This window comes from Astyanax mexicanus, chromosome 4 (assembly GCF_023375975.1).
Source record: "Astyanax mexicanus isolate ESR-SI-001 chromosome 4, AstMex3_surface, whole genome shotgun sequence".
Lineage (NCBI taxonomy): Eukaryota > Metazoa > Chordata > Actinopteri > Characiformes > Acestrorhamphidae > Astyanax > Astyanax mexicanus.
In genome coordinates, this window is record NC_064411.1 from 12,407,198 (window position 1) to 12,432,466 (window position 25,269).

Sequence of the window (25,269 nt, forward strand, 5' to 3'; positions counted from 1 at the left end):
GAAACCTTTTGTCCTCAATGGAGTGCTCACGCTTTTCGTCAACAGTCCTTTCATTAAATTCATGATTATATTGACTTATTAACAACTTCTCCAAATTTGCAACAGAGATCCTGTTTACTGCTGCAGATTGGTAATCATCATCAATAGAGGACTTGCCATGTCTTAAGGGCCCATTGACAACCCATCCCACTAGGGTCTTTATGGCATAGGGTCCCTCTCCCTGACTGTTTACTATGTCCCAGGGCTCTATTAACTTTGAAGCATTGGTTCCTAACAGCAATTCAATACTGCTGTCTATCACTGGAATGTTGACCTTTTCCAGGTATGGCCATCTAGAGAGATCTTGCTTTGTGGGGATATGTTCAGAGGTTACAGGCATCTCTTTTTGTGTGAACACATCAGGTAATGGAATGAAATTGTTTTCTTCAAGACCAGAAATTTCTAAGCCTGAAATCACATAAGTAGGCACAGATGTCTCGTGACTCATTGTTTGTAGCAATATGTTTGTTTTCCTTCCCTGAATATTCAGCCGTGTCATGAGTCTTTCGGTACAAAAAGTAGCTGTGCTACCTGGGTCAATGAATGCATACGCTGTTATGACCTTGTCCCCTCTACCTGCTTTTACCTTCACAGGGAGCACTGAGAGCACGTTACCGGCCCCTGTACCGGCCCCAATGTGCCCACACTCCTTAGGCTGCGCATCAGCAGGATGTACGTCTTCAGACGTGTCAGACCTTTGTTGTTGTTGTGGCTTTTGTTTTGTGTCAATGTGCAGGACACTTGGGTGCTGTTTGGAACATACTGTGCAGGTAAGTCTTTGTTTACAGTGTTTGCTGAGGTGACCTTGGTGTAGACAGCCAAAGCAGATCCCTTTTGTCTTTAAGAAGTCTATCTTCTCTCTGTGTCTCTTTTTCATGAGTGCATCACAGCAGTCCAGTGTATGATTAGAGCTACACATAGGGCAAGACCCTTGCATGGCATTAGCTTTGAAATTTGGGCTGGGTTGGGGGGAGGAGGCAGTGATAGTAGTGGCACCACTGACAAAAGTGGCACCGGTGGACTTGGACGGCTTAGAGGTATTGGGAAATTTACTTGTCGCCCTTGTAGGCCTATCCTGAATGTCTCCATACACTGGATCAGTAATCACTCTCAATTGCCTTTCAAGAAATGTGACAAGATCAGGGAATTGTGGTCTGTTGTTTTGCTTCTCCTGGAATTCACACACATAAGAGCGCCAGCGCTCTCTGAATTTATATGGGAGCTTCATGATTAAGACCCTCAGGTTGGAGGACAAGTTAATTTCCTGTGAATATTTCATTTCTAGCATTGCATTACAATAACTCCTCAAAAATAACACAAAGGCTTGTAGTGCCTGTGTGTCCTCAGTTTTAATGACAGGCCAGTCTAGTGCCTTTTTTAAGTAGGCAGAGCAAATCTTGAATTCGTCCCCATAGTGTTCCTGCAGCAAAGCCTTTGCCCTTTCATAGCCTGTGTTTGAGCTCATGTGAAGACAATTCCTCACAAGGTCTCGAGGGTACCCACTTGTGTACTGATCAAGAAAGTACAGCCTATCTGCACTATTGTCAGTTTTAAGCTCGATCATATGCTCAAAAGCCCTGATGAATGGCCTATACAGCAGAACATCTCCATTGAAGACTGGGACTTCTCTTTGAGGAAGTTTTGACTGTTGTTGTTGCTTTACAAGAATAGATGTTATGTCATTTTGACGCTGTAGAATATTTGCAAGTCCATTATCACCATCATGCCGTGGAGGCGCTATGGGTTGGTTAGATGTGCTTGTCGATTTGGAGAGGTTGCTCTTTCTTGACTCAAGAGGACTTGAGGTGGTCTTTCTACTCTCTAAACTCTCTCCCTCTCCTACCAAGACAGACTGAAAGTGAACCCCATCCTTTGGGCGAATGCTTGGGGTTTGTATTATTGAAAGAGCTTGGGCAACTTTATCTAATGACAGGAACTCACTCTCTTCTGTAGCACTTTTCATTGTCATTTCAGCAAGGTAAGCATTCATTAGATCTTTACCTTCACTCTGAAGTGTTTCCTCTGGTAGCTTCACATGCGTGCCTGTTGCTGGTGTGACTGTGATTGGACTCCTTGGCAGCTCCTCACTGGGTGGTTTCACTGTTGGACTGGACACCAAGACTCCTTGTTGTTGCTCAGCAGACTTGAGAACTGCCAGTTTGGATGTTGAGACGGCCAACTGTGTTCTCAGCTCAAGAGCATCACGTTTCTGCTTTAATGCTCGCATTTCTCTCTGTAGTGCACTCTCCCGTTCCTCCAATTCATGCATTTCCTTCAATGCTGCAGCCTTGGCCATGAGTCCAGCTCTCTCAGCTTCCGCAACTATTCTTGCTGATGCCACTGTAGATGTCCTGGACCCACGGGACCTTTGAGAGACTTGTGAAATGCTGTCTTTGGCCGTTACCTCTACTTCCTCCTCCTTCTCCTCTTCTGGTTCAGATTTGGCAGTCTTGGAGGCACCAGCGAGCCACTCATGCACAAGAGAAAGAAAATGATCAATTTCTGCCATTTTAGGTTCAAACCATTCACATTCATCTTTGCTAATTTCATCTTCACTCAGTTGCCCCTGATAACCTCTATGGACAGACTTAAACTCTGCAAGAAGTTGTGTGTACTTCTGAAGATTTTCTTTTACTTCCTCTATGTCAGTTACATCTTCCATTAGTTCAAGCATTATATTCTTCCTTTTAGTTAACTGACTAAGTTTTCCTTTTCTAACATTTTTCAATTTAGGTACATGTTCACCCTCTTCCGTGTCCTTTCCTGAGTTTGAGGCACTATCAGCTACTCCTTCCATCTCATTTGTTTCCATTTGATCAGCCATGTTTGTTTCAGTCCTTATTTCATCCAGTCATCCAAACAATATAGAAACACGTCTTCTTAAATGTAGTAGAGGGAGTACATACCATGCTCTCAAACATTCAGCAACTTGTGCTCCATAACTTCCATCCATATCTCTTTCCCATCCTGAATCCACAGGTTGTTTTTTCGAGTTGGCTCAGCTCACTGGATGGCATCCATGAGTTTGGAAGAGGTCTTTGACTTTTTGTAATGGCTATTTTGTGATCCTATTATTTTCCTATTGATAACCACTGGTGGCCAAGCTGGAGAGGTTGACTCAAACATCCAAGTAAATAGGGTCCAGATAAATGTTGTCCAAAAATATTGAGAGATTTAATGAAAGTAAAATATGATACAAATCTATGAAGTTATATAAAGTCCATTTAAAGCAGGATTGCTAAGATAAATAAAGATTCTTTGGCTTGGTAGTATGGCTCGGTTGTTAGGTCAAAGACCATCACTTCCTGCTCTGGCCACACCTTCTCAGGTAACATCACCTGTAGATAAAGGATAGATGAGTGGCCCCTTTGGCCACAAGAGGGAGACAGAAATGGGCTTGCACAACACAAAAGAAAAAGAAAAGAGATATCAGAAAAAACTCAAATGTGGGTTTTGGCTCCTACATAAGCTAAGGGAAAGATAGCCAGTTAAGCTAATGGAAAGCTAGCCAGTTAAGCTAAGGGAAAGATATCCAGCTAAGCTAAGGGAAAGATAGCCAGTTAAGCTAATGGAAAGCTAGCCAGTTAAGCTAAGGGAAAGATATCCAGCTAAGCTAAGGGAAAGATAGCCAGTTAAGCTAATGGAAAGCTAGCCAGTTAAGCTAAGGGAAAGATAACCAGTTAAGCTAAGGGAAAGATATTCAGTTAAGCTAATGCAAAGATAGCCAGTTAAGCTAAGGGAAAGATATCCAGCTAAGCTAAGGGAAAGATAGCCAGTTAAGCTAAGGGAATGATAGCCAGTTAAGCTAATGGAAAGCTAGCCAGTTAAGCTAAGGGAAAGATAGCCAGTTAAGCTAATGGAAAGCTAGCCAGTTAAGCTAAGGGAAAGATATTCAGTTAAGCCAATGCAAAGATAGCCAGTTAAGCTAAGGGAAAGATATCATTTTAAAAAGTTTTGGTATTTTTGTGAACCTGATATCCTGATATCGGCCACCTCACATGTTTATAGAATGTAACTACCAGTCACACACAGTGACTGTAAAGGCTATTTATGTTTCACCATGAACAGCCTGAAGAAATTCAAATTCAAATAACTATCACTATATAAGAATCACTGTAATCAAATACAGTCTGCAAATTTCTCTAAAATTAAGCATTGTACATGAAAAGACACTAACAGATGTAGTATTTACCTGACTGCATTCTCATATCTCTATATTATCATTTTAAGAGGCCGTGAGCAGTGTTGGGAAGTAACGGATTACATGTAACGGCGTTACGTAATCAGATTACAAATTATAAGTAACTGTAATTCGTTACAGTTACTGTTTCAGTAAGTGGTAATCAGATTACAGTTACTCTGCTAAAATTAAAGGATTACATTGCGGTACTTTCCTATTTTTGCTCTTCCAACACTGACAAAACGCAAATAACATTTTGCGGTGAAATCGCTTTGATGTGAAAGGGAACTGTCTGCCCCTCCTCCCGTCTCGCTGCACACACACACACACAGGGAGGAGGGGCAGACAGCGGCTCCGCACACACAACGAGACGAAATTAACTGACATTTTGGTCAACGAATAAAAACAAGATGAAAATGTTTGGCAGGGACGAAATCCAATCAGAACTGATTTAGTTCTGTGAAAGGTAGGAACCAGTTAGGAAGAGATCCAATCACTGCTACTTTAGAGAAGGTGCAGTAGCGCCGCGCGCTCAGTTACAAACCCGGGAATTAACCTGTCGTTACGGAGCTCGACTGGAAGTTAACTCGACAGAGTTCAGCAGGGAGAGAGAGAGAGAGAGAGATAGAGAGGGGAGAGTCGATATATTTCTCCTTTGACGTCGCGAAAAACAAGATAACGTGTAAACCGCGTGGAGCGACTCCATCTCCGGTAAAAACACCACTAATCTTTCAGCTTCTGCAGACCAGAGTCACACAGATCTCCATGCAGAGATCCGCGTTTTAATGCTGATGTTATTTCATGAGCTGATGTGTTTAACTCGGCAGTGCACTAAAACACAGAACTGATACAGAACCCTAACTCATTAAGATCAGATCATCTGCTTAGTCTCACAGTGGGAAAGATATAGCTAGTGTTAAAACAGGAACAGGTCAGAAAGGAACTCAATAATATAACCAAAATAAAACAATAAAATAAGTGAATCTATGAACCCAAAAGTCTGTGTAAAGTTCCTTACAGCACTTTCTCATAAGTTTCTCACTTTAACTCATGAAGTCTCTCAGTACATCCTGAGAGCATCTCTACAGGACAGTGTGTGAAGGTGTGTTTTCATCTCATTTATAGACTGTAGCTCCAGTAGGTGTGCTGGGTTAGTGCTGGAGATAAAACTAGATCATTTAAAAGCTGTTTTTGCATCTACAGCTCTGTTTAAACTATAATTTAACTATTCAGTTGTTTTATGACCTGATTTCTAGAGCAAAATTTTAAATGTAAAATATATATAGTCACACACCTATAATAATAATATACATTAAATCATATATAAATATATTTCACATTCAAACATTAACAATATTACTCAAGTGGTTATTAAACGTTTCATTTCATATAAGTGTAGAGTTAATAATTCAAGGGAACTGATGAAAAAGCATTTACATTTACACCCTTTACATTTTAGTCGACTAAATTTACTGTAATTTTAGTAGACTATATTCTTATGACATTAAGTCGACTAAAACTAAGTTGACTAAATTACTAAATTGTGACTAAAACTAAATGCTATTTTCGTCACAAGACTATAACTAAGACTAAATCAAAATTTGTTGTCAAAATTAACACTGGTGGCAAACCTGCAAGTAGATAGCTTACAGTTGTTGTTACATTGTTTGGTTTTAAATTGTTTTATTATCAATTTATAGAAGTGTTTCATAAAATTGTTTGATGAAATGGTTTCATAAGTATTTTTATAGAGTGATTGAAAAGGCTTTTTTATTTGTTTATCTATTTGTTAACTGGAAAGAAAAATAAAAGAATAATATGCAATATGTGGTTGCTACATTCATTCAGGCTTAAAAAAACGACAATATTGTAAGTAATCCAAAGTAATCAGATTACGTTACTCACTTGAAGTAATGTAACTGATTACGTTACAAATTACATTTTGAGTGATGTAATCAGTAATCTGTAAGGGATTACATTTTAAAAGTAACCTTCCCAACACTGGCCGTGAGAAGATCAATCATGCCACCACCAAAGGATGCAGAGATCGAGCAGGTTGCAAAGGTTTGGCTTTGGAATGCACGGGACCGTTCAGATGGACGGAAGCATCGTCTCATGCAGTCTCTTCAAAAAAATAGTTAATTTATGATCTATGCTATATTAATGCATAAACAATATTCATTTTGATATTATGATTAACTATATCTGTTCTATTTATGTAAAGTACATCTATTTTCTCCTTCATTATTATTGCTGTGAGATAAAAACCTTAATGCAAAAACTAATGTTATATTCAATTAGAATTTTTTTACTGGTTTGATTGGGATGACATTTTGGTTCGAAGTCTACAAGCAAGAGGAATAAAATTAATAATAGAGATCAGGGGTGGGTTTCCTGAAAGCTTCGTTACGCTAAGAACTTCGTTAACTCGTACTTAAGATTGATCGTTAATTAAAGAGTGTTTCCCAAACCCGTGCGTAACTAAAGTACTACGTAAACTCGCAGATTAACGAGTGCCCTCACCCAGTCGATATTCTTAAGAGCTTCTTTAGGGGATCTCTACTTGCAGTTCAGCACCTTAAACACCAGGGACCGCCAATTTTGAGGGAGAAAAATGATAATTTCCCTGGTTGAAGCAATTATATTATGTTACTATTAATTATAATCAATTATATTATATATATAATTATTATTATATTATATTATATTATTTCCCGTGTCTGCGGGTGCTCCGGTTTCCTCCCACAGTCCAAAGTTCAGGCTAATTGGATGTCGGATAAAAATTGCCCCTTAGGTGTGAGTGTGTGAGTGGATGTGTCTGTGTGTCTGTCTGTCCTGCGATGGATTGGCGGCCTGTCCAGGGTGTATACTGCCTTCCCCCCGATGCCGGCTGGTATAGACTCCAGCCACCCCCCCCGTGACCCTTAACGGATAAAGCGGTTGACGATGAGTGAGTAAGTGAGTGAATGAGTTATATTATATCATATATTATATTATATATTATATTATATTATATTATATTATATCATATATTATATTTTATATTATATTATATTATATTATATTATATTATAATGCCAACTTTCTCTGTGTAGTCTAACTGGGCATACTGGAATTGACCAATCAAACCCATAAATTATTAAAAATCCAGATTCCTGCAGAGGATGCTCACGGTCTAAGCAAAGCTGCAAAGTCACCAAGTCCGTGGATTCTGTAATCAGGCTGTTATGTGGCATACACACACTTATATACACTTCCCACCAGCCCGGGAATTACAGCACAATACAATATATTTCCATGCTATTGGGAAAATTCCTGGTACTGTAGGTCCGGTGCAGGGGACGCCTGCGGTGTCTTTACTCACACCTACACGTATTGTAAAGGGTATCGGTGAATGTGCAGGTAATATTTAATATTATTCTTTATTTAGGTGCTTCTAACCAGTGATGTCAGTAACGCGTTACTTAATCTGACCCTTTTTTCAGTAACGAGTAATCTAACGCGTTACTATTTCCAATCCAGTAATCAGATTAAAGTTACTTATTTAAGTCACTATGCGGTACTCTCTCTCTCTCTCCACCTCACACTCACACACACACACACACCGCTCCCTTACCCATTCCCCCTCCGCTCTTCCCCAATCACACGCGTCTCGCTTTCTCCCCTGTCTCTCTCTCTCGCGCTCGGCGTGTCTTTAGTTTCCGCCCGTTTTCGTTTTCCGCCAGTTCTCGGCGCCCTATCTCTTTATAAAGGCGTTTTTTTTTTGCGGCCGAGTCCCAATTCACTAGCCAGGGCAGCGGTCTGCCACAAATTTGATTGGCAGAGGAGAGCATTTAAAGATTTTACACCACACGTGATTGGAAGTTCACTGCGCGTATACCGTAAAGACAAGAAAAGTTCCGGTGCTTTAAATGAACACTGTCAGAATTAAATCTCTCTCAGTAGTTGGGTCCGGTATGGGTCCGTATTGGACAACGTCTGGGTCCGGACCCGGACCCCAGTCTGCAAATATGTGATCCCTGGTCTAGACCATATAACACGTTTTACAGTGTTAAATATGTAAGGTCAAGAAAGACTTTCTTTATTTTATATATTTTTTATAAAAACAAGTATTTATGTTTAGTAAAATCAAGAAAGACCATATTTTATTTTTTATAAAAAAATATATTTGTAAATTTTTTAAAACGTATTTTTTTAGGAAATAGTTCAACTTAACAGAGATAAATTGTTGCTGTTAAAAATGCATTTTCCAATAAAGGGAGTATTGGCAAAACTGGTTATAATGTTAATGTTAAGGCAGTGGGAGGTGGTGTCTGCAGCTGCTGAAAATAACTAATAAAGTAACTTGTAAAGTAACTTAGTTACTTTTAAAATCAAGTAATCCATAAAGTTACTAAGTTACTTTTTAAATGAGTAATCAGTAATGAGTAATCGGATTACTTTTTCAAAGTAACTATACCATCACTGCTTCTAACCAACATTGTGGCCGTTCATCTGGGCAAACTGTGGGGTGTGTCAGCTCGCAAATATATAAATACCAGTCAAAAGTTGACACGTCTCATTTTTTATTATTTTTTTTTTTTACATTGTCGATTAATATTAAAACTATGAAAACAATTAATTGACGCATATGGAATTATCTAGTTAACAAAGAGGTGCATGGCCTTCAAAATCCCCTGACCTAAACCCAACTGAGATGTTGATTTAGGATGAGCTGGAGCTTTACAGTGTGTGTGTGTGTGTGTGTGTATATTGAAGAGTTAACGTTTATTATACCTTGGGTGTGTTGACAAATATCCTTCAATAATGATTACTTAACTTTAGCATCTATAATTACATAATCATTGTGTGAAACCTTGTATTTTATATGCATTTATATAGAAGATTATCCAATCCTCACATTGTATTTTATACACATTTATATAGAAGATTAACCAATACTCACAATATATATTATTTACACATATAGTTAAACATTGCTTGATCAGGCATGTAACTAACACAGACTCTATTATATGACAAACTAACCCACATGATACATAAGGCATTTACTAACACATAGGATCTATTGTATGGCGGACTAACCACGCGCCACTAACACATTAACATATAACATAAGAAATCCATTGTGTGACTGGTGTAGCTCATGCTTAAGGCATTTTGATCCTAACTAACGGCCATCAATCATCAACTGGTACACTCTGTATGAACTAAATTGATACAGAGGAAGCTCTTAGACCAAAGCGGCCTTCTCTGTGTGTGGGTGCCTCCCTAAACCTGCAGCTCTTCAAAGCGGGGAGTGACGCACACACACACAGATAATGCCACAATGTTCAGTTCTGGCTGGACACAGTCAAGGCCAAGCACTAGTGGTCCGGTCAGACACGTGAAACGGATTACTAACACGTGAAATTATGCATACTAACATGAGATGATTTTAGCAACGCCTCATCAGCAGGTTTCACGTCATTTGGGGTATAAACATGGAGTCAGATCAGAGGGGGGTCAGAACTTTTACTATTTGATGGCTGCTAACTGTCTTGTATGTACTGGTTCTCCTGAATTCAGTATTTTGTAATAAATACTTGATTTGCTTTCAACTCCACTCCACCTGTCTGCGACTCTCTCCATCAAAACGAACACGTAGGGGAGTTGTACCCCGGATGGTGGATGGGGGTAACCCATCTTTCATTTTCTTTTTACAACAATATATATATATATACACACCGGAACAATAATTATTTTTATATTATTATATTATTTTTATATTATTAATAATTATAATAATAATAAATTAATATTATTATCAATATTACTATTAATAATATTAGTACAATATCTATTAATATAATATATGTGTATTAACAATAATAGTTTTTAAAAAAGTTTAATGTTTATTAAACATTTATATAGAAACATATGACTTATTTATTTAGCCATATGTATCTGTAGGAGTATTTTATTAATGCCAAAGTACATCCTTTTGTAATTTAAATTTCAAAATATGTATAATATTGATGATTACAACTAGGGGTGTCACGATTCTCTAAATCCTTGATTCGATTTCATTTTCGATTTGAGGGTCACGATTCGATTCGATTCTCGATTTTCTTGTTTTTTTTTCTTGTTATTATTTTATGCCTCATAAAATTTAAATAATATATTTATTATTATAAATATTATAAATATTATTATTATTATTTATTAAGATATATATGGTAATGCCATCTAGTGACTTTTTTTGGTAGCAACAGTGTGCACTATTAAAACAAGCAGTTTATCAGAGCTGTGTGTGGATGGCTGGTGAAACTGCTCACTTACATGAAGCTGCAGTTCTTCATCCAACCACTAGCAGCAGCAGCACAAGCCCCGCTCTCTTCACTCAGTCACTACTTCAGTACAGCCCAGCCACGGGCTACAGGGCTCAGCCAGTCCGTTTTTACTGTTTCTGTAAACAAATAAAGGTTTTAACCCCACTAACCGGATAATACAGCTCACTACAGTTCATCTTTCAGCCCAAGCAGCTAACAGCAGCAGTTTAGAGCAGCGTTACGGAGTCACTGCTTGGATTACATTATAAACAGGTCAGTTAGCGCGCTGCTAACCTCAGGATGTTTATAACTACGGAGTTTAGTGGACACACCACGGCCGCCAGATAAGTCTTTTAAAGGCTACTGAAGACTATTAAAGGCTATTAGAGGTTATTGAAAGCATTATTGGGGGGCAGAAATCAGTACAGGCTGGTTAGATAAGTGATGTGGTGAAACTGTGACTAGCGCTGTCACAGTGATGTTTATTAACGTCATTAAAACAGATTTTGTCAGGTATTGTCTTATAAATATTTACACATAACTTATATCTCTCCTGAAAAGCTTTTATTTTAGTCAGAAACACGCTTGTGTTTACTTTATCTGAGAGAAAGATGTTTTTTTAATTCAATGGAAAGCAACAGGTGTAGTCAATTATAAGTTTAAGATTTTTAATCCACCTCACTGTGATCTATAGTCAGTGTTCTCAAGTCACACTGACACACGCATTTCAGCGAGTTCACACGCTCTCACCTGCGCGCACCCACCCCTCCGTTAGATACAGATACAAAACCTGCACGCCCAACCCCCGCCCCCCCTCCCCCGTTGGACAGATAAAAAACAGTGATCACACTCAAAACTTGAGAGCCCTGTCTATATTTCTATAAATCCGTTTTCAGTTTCTCCTCCGTGGTTGAAAGGCAGCTGTCTCTCACACAGCAGAACTGAGGGCGGGGCTGCGCTCATGATGCGCTGTGTTGGTGGCGCGCCATTTGCGTAGCGCGCTGCGCTATTTGCGTAGCGCGCGCGGGAGGGATCGTCGATCCTCTTTTTGACTTCGATACTCGAGACCATGACCTCATTTCGATTCGATTTCGATAAAATATCGAGATCGTGACACCCCTAATTACAACACTTTTTTTTTTATTTTTAGGGTGTAATACTGAATAAATACTGCATAATAATCGATATTTGTGGATCGATTGAGTGCGCTGTTTCAGGGGAGGATTCAACAAAGACGCTCTTTAACCTCCTTCGTTAATTTTCACGTTGCGAAGCTCTTTGGGAAACACTCGCAGAACTGGCTCGTTCTTTACTCACGTCATTCGTTAGTTCGTTCGTTATTCGCTAAGGTTGTTCGTTTTCGGGAAACCCACCCCAGAGGCTTTGTTCCAGTAGCAATAATAGTATCAGTTTATTATTCATCTACTACATCAGTCTAGTGCATTTAAGTATTTATTCAAGAATATGATTTGCTGTTTTTATTGATGTTTATATATATATATATATATATATATATATATATATATATATATATTTTTTTTTTTATTTAAGTTGTATAATTCTTTGTTATTTTGTATTATGTTTGATATTTATATCATACCGTTTATTATAAATACTGTTTTTGCAAATGGAGATATTTATGCAGTACATGTTTATCTACATGCTAAAATATAAATTTGGGATTTAATTTACTTAAATACTGTTGTGTGTTGTTTATATTTTATACATGATACTTTGTAATAAATTTATTAATTTACTGTACACTTTAAATTGTGTTATTTATATAATTGTTTTACAGGCAGTTGCAAAAAATGTCAAAGTGCCAATAGCACAGCTTTAAATTTTCTTTCTTGAAAAGTGTTCTCTGTTCAATATTGCACAGTTCTAAAAATTTGGGGCCACAATTGGTTTTCCGCTGAGGGCATGTGTGTGTGTGTGTGTATGTGTGTTAGAGCTCTGCAAATCTCTGTTGGCCCAATGTGCAAATACCCATTGGTCCGATTTGGGCTGCCCATATGGGGGCGGTACCGCACCAACCTCATTGGCCCAGTGTGGGCATGTTTGCTGGGTTGTATCATGACATTATTCTCACCAAACAAAATCACATCATCAAACATTTTACTATTGCTAACACATTTGTAAATCTGTACATAAAAATACTGTGTGGAGCATGCACCATGTTTTTTTAATGCGTCACGAACAATGTAGAAAAATACTGAATAACAAAAGCAGTTTTGTTAAAAGGATACAGCAACTGGATATAGGGGCACATTACATTATTTTTAAAGGTAAGTTACAGTTTAGCCACCTTTACCTTATCAAGCCAAGCTAGCGACCTGGCCAAGCTAGCTAGCAATTCCAAACATCACATACTACCAACAGCGTGAATGTCCTAAAAACATGAATTTGTTATTAGTTGTTATTTGTTATTATAGCCTAAATGGTAGGATAATGTACACACAGTTTGTAATGGTTAATCCTTTTCGTTATATAGTTAACTTTAACCGTTAGGTGTGTTATTCTGCTATAACACCACTGGGTCATTTTACAAGCTAATATTTTAGGTTTTTTTTTTCTGTCAGGATGAGTGAGGCAGGCTCTATCTATCTATCTATCTATCTATCTATCTATCTATCTATCTATCTATCTATCTCTAATTAATTAATTTAAACACTGATTAATATTTTTTCTCTCTTTTTTAAAGAGCATAATATAAAATATTTCAGCATGAAAGCTCATATTTGTAATGTGTAACAGCTTCCTATATCATAACTACATCTCTGCTGTTTGTAACAAATCAAACCGTGTGTAAATCAGATATAAAATGGTAGAGTGGTGATTATTATAGATGTATTAAACACCTTAATCAGTGTAAATTAATGCTCTGGGGAATCGCTAGAAGCGCGTTTTCTTTATTTGCGTAGTTTTGGCACTAATTTAGCTCCATAGGTGGAGTGGAGACAGCGAGGCACTGAAGGACAAAAAAATGACGTTGTAAAAATACTGTGGGCTCTGCGACACTTTGCAGAGCACAAGCGCAACGACAGGGAGGCAGAGAGACAGCGACATACTGAAGGAAAAAAAAACGGATCCCAAATAGGATCCTAAAACGCTCCCATTGTGGAATCGTTCACTTCAAAGAGCCGACTCTTAGAGCTGCATCGTTCTCGAACGACACATAACTGCTGAGCAGAGCTAGGAGAAGATCCAGTGCTGGTGGTGTAAATGCTGCACATGCTGAAGGTGGTGAAGGTGGTGTTGGTGTAGGAGTGCATGTAGAACAGCGTGTTAAAGAAAGAGAGAGAAACTTCTCCATACCTTCTGTAGTTCAGCTGATCCTGCTCTTCCTCCTCAGGCGCTGCGAAAGAACTGCAGAGCCCGAAGCTCAGCCTCACTCGGGTTATGTAGAGCTCCGCCCCCTCCATATCACATTACACCCCATCACCGCGCTGAATGGAGCTAAACAGCTAAAACTCTCATTTAAAACAGCGTAGAACTACTTCTATGGGGCTTTTCTTTCATTTTACAAAAATGAAAGAAATATAGTATAAATATAGAATAAAGTATTTCACTAAAATAGGAAAGAATTTTTTTTTTTAATGTGATACTTACGAGTGGTGGCTTCTAGCCATTTTTACCCATGCACTTATATACTGACTACGCCACTCCCGTTAAAAGGTGGGAGAAACCCAAAAGGAATGTGAAGCCCTCCCCCTTCACAGATCCCGACTGTGTTAAAACAGTCTATAGAGGCAGAGTTTGATATCAAAAATACTTTTATTCACAATCATCAAAACACAAACATAAAACCCACAATGAATCTCCACTGAATTGGTTGACACTGACAATACTTGGCTTTAGCACATGAACACCAGTTTTGGATGGAATAAAGCAAACCAAAAATAAAGGATCCACAAAGCCCACAGCTTAACACTACACTGCACACCACACCAAACAAACCATAATGGGGAGGACTAGCTTGTATTCTTTCTTTGGTAACTTCAAAAATACTGTTCAACAAAACACACTAGATGAAAAGAAACTCAAGTGTGGCAGAGTATTAATTGGAAAAAAAACAAAAAAAAAAAACACAAAACCCACAAAGTTACTGAAACCAATGAAAAAAGAAAATAAACTAATTAAATTGAACCCAAAAAACAAAGAATTACAAAATTAAACAAAACTTAGCTACTACAATAAATTATGCAGATAGTCATAGCCAGAAAACAATGCAAACAAATAAATAAATAAAGCACCAAAAAAAACTAACAAAACAAAGAAACTGCAGAAACTAAAGCAATCAATACAGAAATTATAAGGAAAGAAATACAGAAACTATCAAAAAAAAAAAACATAACTAGACCATCAAAAACCAACCCAGTCTTGCGTACTCATATACACGCACAAGGGCGTAGGAGCAGGTTTGATATTGGGGGGGACACATTTGCCAATATGAACCCAAGCCCACCCTATAGTTTCTTAGAACAACATTTGTGGAAATTACTTTTAATCACAAATAATATTTTTTTTCTGTATTTTGTTTTTTATTAGTTAACAAGGTGATTTTACAACCTAAACATGTTACTTCACATTACATTTACTGTTGTAAGAAAAAATTATGCATATACATATACATATGACAAAAATGATCAGTTATCACCTAATATTTAAAATAATATAACAGATTTGGTTATTATTATTATTATTATTATTATTATTATTATTATAATCATGTATTGGCATGTCAATTCTGTTGTATATTTACATTTTCTCCACTCCACACAAAAAAAATCCTACGCTTTTATTTTTCTATTAAGAGCTCTTCTAAAGATTGGTGTCCTTTTATGTAAAAGAATGTAACTTTACGTTTCATATAGATTTTAATTATAAACGTCAGGACATGTGGCCTTACTGTGAACCCTGTTCTTACATATTCTACTGAATATTAACACTGTTCTACATATTCTAGAGCTTTCTCTGCTTTAAAGACATTTAATAAAGTAAGTGGTGGTATGATGTGTCTAATGCACTGCTGGATATACATGATTAAACTCAGTAAACTCAGTAAATGACTGTTTATTAGCTGATCAGCTGGATCAGGTGGAAAACACAATTTTGGGGCAGTGATCAGGGTTAAGAAACTGCTTTAAACTACAAACATAAAGTACTGTACTAAATTCTGACTATCCCCAGATAGCAAAAAGCATTCTGTCCGGATCCGGGCCGAGTCTATCACAAGTTCCGCGCCGGATCCGTAAAACGGTTCTGGGCCGGGGTCCAGATGCACAACGGGCCAAAACCGTCACGGATCCGTTTTACGGAGTCAAAAAGATACTGGGCCAGCACCAGTCCAGACCAAGCGTTTCAGGTGTTCCTTTAGACCGAATATGGGCCGGATCCGCGCCGGATCCGCTTACCGTTACACTCGCTGGAACAGGTCCGTTACAGATCTGGACCAGATCTGGATCAGCCCCGGATTAGTTCCGTATTAGCTACGGCCAAGCCACGGCCTTTTCACGTTCCCCAGCCTACTTATTAATGATTATAATGACATATTTCTAAATAAAAGTAGTAAAGAAAGAGCACTAAGCTATTTGACTTCTTTTTACATTGATAAATTAAAAGAGTTTAATACAGTACATTAAATTACAAATGCAATATTTAAATAATATAATAAAAAAACATTAGTTGTAAATGCAATCCTTAATTAGGTTAGCTAAATGAAATACAATAATTATAAAAGCAATACTTAATTAAGCTAATTAAATAAAATACCATAACTTATATATGCAATACTTAATTAAGCTAATTAATGAAAGTACCATCAGTTATAAATGCAATACTTAATTAAGCTAATTAAATAAAATACCATCACTTATAAATGCAATACTTAATTAAGCTAATTATATAAAATATCATCACTTATAAATGCAATATTAATTAAGCTAATTATATAAAATATCACTTATAAATGCAATATTAATTAAGCTAATTCAATAAAATACCATCACTTATAAATGCAATACTTAAGCTAATTAAAATAAAATACCATCACTTATAAATGCAATACTTAAGCTAATTAAATAAAATACCATCAGTTATAAATGCAATACTTAATTAAGCTACTTAAATAAATTTTGATTTCAATTAAACAATTTATAAATCAACAGGCATTAATACAATTATTTTAATAATAAAACCATTTTTAATTCACATAATATAAACATGCAGACACAGACGTTTTTTGCAGCCAGCTGTGCCTCCACTGATGAGAGCATTCTTGGACACTTAACACCACTACAGTGCAGCCTATAGAAAAGACAAAATAAGAAAATATTTTATTTCAGAAACAGCAGAAAAGAAGTGGCTAGAAATGAATATAGCGTACTAAAATGACAAGTGTTTTTCATTTGACCAAATTTCTAAAAGATATATAAATGTCACAGCTGTATTTAATAGGGGCTAGCTAATTTTCATTTATACCATTTCACATAATAAATAATTACCATTTTACTGGAATTATGCACCCAAAATTAAAAGAAAGATAAATAAAAAGTGCACTTATAGCTTTGGGGTGCATTTCCCAAAAGCTTTGTAAGGCTAAGAACTTTGTTAACTCGTACTTAAAATTATATTGTATTTTATTTACAATAGAATATAAGTCAGCGGTTTTTGATAAATGCATTTGTTGTTGCAGTTGTAATTGTGTTTTTGCTAATAAAGCGGCCAGGTGATAAATGTTCAGGTTAACCCTCAAGCCCCCTTCGAATTTTGCACCCTCTGGACACGTTTGTGGTAAAAATGTACAAGCACCTAAAAAATGCTCTTAAATCATTATACATCAATATATATTTTTTTTTTTACATAAATAAACTTTTTTTTTCATAAAATCACTTAATCAACTTCCGTTCTACCCAAAACTACCAAACATTAAATAATTTTCAGGATTTTAACCCTTTAAATGACAGTTTAAATATTTTAACTATTGTTGTATTTTGGCAAAAAAAACAAAACAAAAAAAAAAAAACACAAAAATTATTTTCCACAAAACAAACAGCAGACAAATGAGGCATTGGTGACTATTAGAGTCTTGGACATGTAAAAGATTAGCAACAAAATTGATTTGATTGCATTATTATTTTTTTACGTAGTGCCAGATTTAAATTTTGCACCCTCTGGACACCTTTGTTGCCAAAAATGTACATGCACAAAATCAGCAATAAAATACTCATATACATTTTTTTTTTGCTATTTTTTCATAAATCACTTAATCAAATCCAGCCCTGATCAAAATGATCAAATATTTAATACATTCCAGGATTTTAACCCTTTAATTGACAGTTTAATTACATTCATGATTAATTATTCATTAAAAACCCCCACAAAAGTTGTACTATTTCTCATATAATAAATATTAGATGTATGGGGCATTGGTAGAATTTTTTTATGTAGTGTCAAATACTCCCTCTGAACACCTTCGTGGCCAAAAATGCCCCATTGACTTCCATTGAAAACACATTTTTTTATCTCACTGTAATTACTGTATAAAATTATTAAACAGCTATTTAAATGGTTAAAATCCTGATATATGAAAAAAAAGCAAAACAATATTGATGTATAATGATTTAAGAGCAGTTTGTAGGTGTGTGTACATTTTTGCCATGAGCATGTCCAGAGAGTGCAAAATGCGTCCAGAGAGTATGAATGACGTGAGAGTAAAAGACATTAGATTTCAAAAATTTTATGAAAAAGCAGGTTTTCTGCAAAAATGCATTCCCCTGGCTGCAACATAGCCAAAACGATCACCAAATGAAAAAAAAGTTGAGTCAGTACATCAGTAGGTGGGCCCATTACATTCTCATTGAAGGCTAATGCATCCAAAATTGATTTAAATGCTATTCTCAGTGGGCCCTGTTTCTTTTCAAAATAGATATTAAAGTCACCAACAATGATAACTCTGTCAGAGTTGAGAGCTACTGCAGCTAAAAAATATACTGAATTTCTTAGTGAATTTTGCATATGGTCCTGGAGGACGGTACATAGTTATCAGCAGGAATGAATGTTGGGTTTTGGTGGCAGTAGATGGGCCTGCGACTATAAGGTTAAACAGTTCAAATGACTTAGCTTCAAACTCTGTATTTTGATTTATTCCTATAACTGACGACTACACCACCACCCTGACCAGTCCTGCATGGGTAGATGAAATAGCTAGAACCTGGGGGAGTGGACTCATTTAGAGCTAAATATCCATCAGTTTTAACCCATGTCTCATAGAGAGTGCATTGTCAATGATAATTTAATCTACAGTAACTGATTTAGGTGCCAGCGATCTTATATTTAACAGCCCTGATTTAATGTGGTTGTTGCTGTAACTCAGAAGGACAGACGAGTTTGTATTAATTCTAATGGAGTTGTTAAAACAGATTTTCCAGCTATTTTGATAACGTGTTTTATTTACACTATTATGAAGAATTGACATACAAATAGTACAAGCAGAAATACCAGCAAACAAACCTACTTGGCTGGTGTGACTGGGTAGAGACAGTCAGTCTCAGCGTAGCACCGCCTCGATGTTCACAGAGAGAAGCCTGTCTCTGTGGAACGGGGCCGGTCGCTCCCGAAAGCTCATCCCCACGTGGAGGGCGATGGTGCCGGGGTTCCTGCTTTGGCAATGCGCCCCAGGGAGCCGCTTGCCGACTACCAGCATGCAAGCATCTGGAAGACATGAAATTGTGCCATTACTCTTAGATACTTTTAAATGTCTAACAATTGAATCTCCTATAATGAGAGTACCGCCCTTGGTAGTTTTCCTCTGTGCTGGGGGAGGCGAGGGCTGAGGACCTCGAACCATTTTGCGGATACCAAATCCTGCTGAGAAAGTTGTAAATTAAATAAATTGTGATTTCCGGATTTTTATTATGTCTCTCACGGTGGACATGCTCCAAAGATGAAAATTTCAGACCCCTCAATGATTTATAAGTGAGAGAACTTGCAAAGTCGCAGGGTGTTCATTTTCCTCACTGTATATATGTGTGCCTCTAGGTCAACTCAGTTCCACAGAGTTCCACCATGTACCACCTAACTGCCCACTGATTTTATGCTACAGGTGGTTTCCTGCAGACAACTGGTGATGGTCACGGTCTTAGCAAGTGTGCAGACTCCAAGTCTGTGCATTCTGTAACCCAGTTGTTACTGCACCATACACACACTTATATGGAATTCCCAAGGAAATACAGGATTTACAGGAATTGCAAAGGGGAGGAGTCAACAAAGACGCTCTTTGAACTTTTTGCAAAGCTCTATGGGAAACACTTGAAGAACTGGCTCGTTCTTTTCTCACGTCATGCATTAGTTTGTTTGTTATTCGCTAAGATTGATCACTTTCAGGAAAAACACCCCTGTCCTATTTAGTGTGTCATGGTGACGATGTGTAATTACAGTGAGTCTGGAGAAATCCTGCAGTAGTTCTCTCCAGCTTAAAAAAAGCAAAACATTTAAAACTGTTATTTTTAGTTTTCTAGTCAGGAATAGACAACTGATTAGGAATTATTTTAGTTCAAAAGGTGGCAATCATTTAAGATAAAGCAAAGGGATGAAAAGTAATGAAGTATTAGTACTTGGTTACTTTACTCAAGGGTATAGAGTTAGCACGGACACCAATATCCAGTGATTTTTTAAATGGTCCCCGCCAACAATTTGATTTGATAATTTGAACCTCGATCTGATAACGCCTGATGTAATTGTTATTATACGTAACAACACAAATGTTTTAAAAGGAAAGAAATGTATATTTCTTACCTTAACTACTCTATGTATAATGTCACTGCTCAGTGCATCAAGTACTGTTAGGATCCAGGCTGATCCTGCGAGGGGGAGATGCAGCAAGCGCAGACAGAAAACCAAACACAAACTTAAAAGCTATTCTGAACTTCAAAATCACTGTTTCACTCCATTGAGGTGTAATACACTGAATAATATTCCTCTCATGTCTGATCTGACCTCCACGGTGTTGAAACGAGGCTGAGAAAGTTCTGATAGCAGGGCACGCAAATACTTACATAGCCTTGTTTTAACACAGTGGAGCCCAGATCAGACATGAGAGGACTTTTATTCTGTATATTACAGCTCAATGGAGTGGAACACTAATTTTTATGGTTGTAAATTTACTTCTTTAAAAATGTATATAAATTAATCAAGAAAATCTTACAGTGTCCCTTAAAGTTTTTAGTGCAGTGGCACAACAAACAATTAAAATAAGAAAGTGGATAAATGCTACATTAAGAGCAAACATATCAAATCAAACGTGTATCAACAGACTTAAAGTCAAAATTAATTACAGAACTGCTGGAAAATAGAATTAATTACCTTGTTAGGTGATTTGATGGGTAAATGATTACACCTAAAAAACAAACAAAACAAAATTACATTCAGTATTGTAAGTTAAGCATTTTCTTTTTTTAAAATAAAGGCTGAACTTTAACTTACCATACATCAGATTTGCATCAGACTTTATGTATCCAGATTGAGTTATCCAAAAACTTATTTGCAAATAATGAACAAACTAAACTAAATGAGGCAATAAGTTTTGTAAACCTAACTATTAATCACTGTTGCAGCAACCTATACATGAAAGATCCATGTTCAAAGCTATGTTGTCACATATTTAGCACTTCTGAAAATTACTACACTACAAAGCAGTAGAGGGCACAGAGGCCCTTTAAGGCAAGTTCGGCTCAAAACGTGTTTTTTAGGATCATACTGTTATTGCATATATTTATTTATGCAAATTTTCTGCTTAATAATAAACATGAACTTCATTGGGTAATGGTGCTGGCAATTATGACATTTTCCTTAAACGGTCATTTATAGAATTGGTCTTTGATGCAGCAGGCAAAATATCAGCTTGATTGGGTTTATGGTTGCTGAGAAACAATTATATGAGGTTTATCCCTGCCCCCTTTTGGCTTTTATATTTGCCAGAACTGGAATGTGACCTAAAACATTTTCTGATCAAACTTGTGAAGTGGAATTATTGTCAGGTTATGCATTCACAAGTTACAGCTGTTAAAATAAATTTGCCTCTGCCTCAAAATGACTAATGTGTAGGTGGCCATATTGTTTACTAATTTCATATTGAGGTTCACACTCCCCTGAACATTTCAATACCAAATATGTGGCGATTGCTCAACCCCCCTAGAAGGAGTTAGCAAAAATAGGTTTAGCCAATTATATTAAATAGCACAAATCCAAGTGGGCAGATCGTCATGGTTCTATTGATCTTTTTCATTAGTCATGGACCAAGGAATCATATAATAAAAGAATCATCTAGCTAACAAGGCTTAACGCGTTTAGCTTTGCCATAGCACCCCCATGCGGCGATCATACTCATGTCCTGAGTAGCGGTGTATATAGCGGTGCATTTGATCAAGTGACAGCCCTCTAGCCCTTATGGTTTCTTCTGCCCATTCACTTCTATGGCATAAAAAGAATAATGAATAATGACGTGTGCAAACAAAATTATGTGAAGCAGCATCATGTGAATTTTAACATTTTATTGCAAATGGAAGGTTTATTAAGGTTATAATTGTGAGCTAATTAATTGTATTTTAAGAATAAATGGGTTCAATGAGATTAATTTTAAATAAACAGAAATATTTATGACAAAGGTTAACAATTAAGAGGAATTATTGATTTTATGAGCTTGCAGGTTTTTTGCGCCCTCCATCTCTGTCTGCTGCCAAATTGAACCAGCGAATGGCATGCCTGCAGATATCGTCGTTGCTGGCTTTCTGAGATGCATGACACCTCTGCACTGCCTCTATAAATGCAGAAAAACATGCATAGTGTAAGAGTGAAAATGTTGATAAAGAGACAGAAAATGTTACACCAGACATTGGTTCCTGTAAAAAGTATGAAGTTAGTTACATAATTTTAACTTAATACTAGTAATCTCAGAGAAATGAAAAACATAATTACATACATTGTCCAAATAAGTAATTAATATGTAATTCATTATCAACTGCGTCATAATTTAAATCTAAATAATCTACGTAACTTAAGAAGGTTTTCGGGAAAGTATTGTAATTTGAATAATTTTCTAGAACTAGGTTACACAGTACTTAGCTTTTAAGAACATTTCAGAAAAAAAACATACCAGTTTTGTTCTCTCTCTTTAAAAAAGAAATGAATAAGTACTGTAACTAAAAAAAAAACTTCCAAGCTGTTCCTTAAAATTATTATTAAATACCTTGTCATGGCCTTGAGGCAACTCAGTTAAAAAAATGCTTAGTCAAATCCATATGTCCTTTTTGTTGGCCGGACAGTATATATACACAGGTGCTGGTCATATAATTAGAATATCATTATTATTTCAGTAAGACCAATACAAAAAAAAGATTTTTAGAAATACAAACTGAAAAGTATTAACATGTAAAGTATGAGCGTGTTACAGCACTTAGTTGGTGCTCCTTTTGCCTGGATTACTGCAGCAATGTGGCATGGCATGGAGTCTGTGGCACTGCTCAGGTCTTGAGAGCCCAGGTTGCTCTGTTTTTGGCCTTTATATCTTCTGCATTGTTGGGTCTGCCGTTTCACATTTTCCTCTTCACAGTACCCCAAAAATAAATAAACTTTTTCTTGATGTTCTAATTAAATGACCTGTATGACCAGCACCTGTATGTTGAGATGGTTCCAAGTACTCCTCTAAATCTTATGTTCTAAATCACATTTCTCTCTTCCTATCTTTCCCGTTTACATACACATATTTACTTTCCTAGCCCACTAGCAACCATCATATGGCTCAAGTTTAATGCCAATCAAGCTGCTCAAACAGTACACCCACTCAGAAATATACAGTACAAATATAATCCTCGTCACCAAGCACTAGTCTCATTTCTGTTGTTTTTTTCAATGATCTTTTTCCTCCTGATTCCAATCCTTTTAAAAGCCTCAGTAATTAAATAAAAAGTGAGATAGAAGAGTTTGTTTGGGATGGCTGACAGAAAGTCTTTTAAAAGTGCAATGTGAAGGTTTTTTTTTTTATAATTCATAATTTTAAAAATTAATTTACAACTTCAGAATCACTGTTCCACTCAATTGATGTGTAATAGGCAGAATAATATTCCTCTCATGTCTGATCTGGGCTCCACTGTGTTAAAACAAGGGTATGTAAGTTCTGAGAGCAGACCACCCCAATGTTTGCATAGCCTTGTTTTAACACAGTGGAGCCCAGATTAGACATGAGAGGAATATTATTCTGTGTATTACACATCAATGGAGTGGAACAGTAATGCTGAAGTTGTAAATTTACTTCTTTAAAAATATAAATGAATAATCAAGAAAATCCTACACAATGCACCCTTAAGCTGACTAATCAACAAATTGTGATTTTTTTATCAATTGACAACTAATTAAAAAAATGTTTAAGACAAAATATATAGAATAACTATACCCATAATATTGTGCCTGCTAGTAACCATCTGTGTGCGATTTAATTACAAAAAAGATCATACAATGAACATTTTGAGGAAATGGTTGGCTTTCTTAATCAAAGGAGCATCATAAGAACTTTATTTTACTATCTCAAACAACATCATTCAGTGCAGCTAACAGTCACTGAAATACCACAAAGAGTGCTATTATCTTTTATTTACTACTTAAACATATATATTCACAGCATGCAGTGTTTTGGTGTTACAAGTCAGATAGATTTTTTATTTCTTTTGTCACATCTTATCACATCACACTTTTTCTGGAGCATATATTGAGATTTTTTTTTGTCAAATCACCCATGTTTTCTGGTTGCACCATTACAGTTTAAGCATGCAACTATTGTTTTTAAGTGTATATTTAAGTTAAGGTTAAAAGTATTACTGAAAAGGTTAAATTGAGGAATGACCATATGACTATCTATAATTATGACATTTTAGCATATGATCAAGTGTTTTTTTTTTCATTGCATGCAACAATTAAGTTACAAATTAGAAACCTAATGCAACCAAATTGATTCAATTACTTTCTTGCTTTCTGAGAAACACTGATCAAAGGCTTATTATTATGGAATATTTTTGTGACAATTCACATTACTGGCCTATTGAACTGGCTTTATACTACAAGTGAAACAGGGTGAATGAGAGATGATTTGTAAAAATTGGAACAAAAATAAGTGACTGGAGACTGGAGATTTAACATATGTCTGAATATTATACTATCAGACTATAGTTTAGGATGCTGAACTTCAGTGTCTGAAGCATAGAGAAGTCCAGCTGAGTATATTGTAAAACTGTCCTGTGACTAGCATGTTAGCTTGGGTCTGGTTTCTCAGACTTGTCAGGTCATGGCATGTCAAAGTCAGTGTAAGTGTCTGATTTGTTTAGAGGTCACGTGATATTCTCAGACTAACAGTATATGTATGTTTTTTATGTGTTGTAATAAATTAATAGTAATTAAAGCTGGTAGAAATCCCTTATAATTTAAAATGCAGTTGGAATTAGCTAGCTTAATATGCCCTTTTTTATTATATTCCCCCAATGTTAAAAATGTACTGCAATACAACACAATATTATAATAAACAAGTTAGTTTGACTTAGCAGTGTGTTAGCGACATAAAACATATTAGTTAATAATAAACTATTAACATAATATATGTTGTATAACAAACAAGACTACCATAATATTAAACATAAAATGCATTAGGTGGATCCAACCTGTAAACATACATTTTATTAGCTAAAATAATTG

General features: G+C 36.3%; 2 protein-coding genes across 2 annotated transcripts in view; both read right to left on the reverse strand.

Annotated features, from left to right (window-relative positions):
- The window catches only part of LOC125801396 (zinc finger protein 585A-like), a 56,273-nt gene extending 42,223 nt beyond the window's left edge, over window positions 1-14,050 (reverse strand). Inside the window, exon 1 of the mRNA XM_049478039.1 lies at window positions 13,849-14,050. The gene's annotated coding sequence lies outside the window, so the exon portion shown is untranslated. The remainder of the gene's footprint in view (window positions 1-13,848) is intronic.
- The window catches only part of LOC125801339 (zinc finger protein 239-like), a 176,953-nt gene that overhangs the window by 50,628 nt on the left and 101,056 nt on the right, over window positions 1-25,269 (reverse strand). The window lies entirely within an intron of this gene.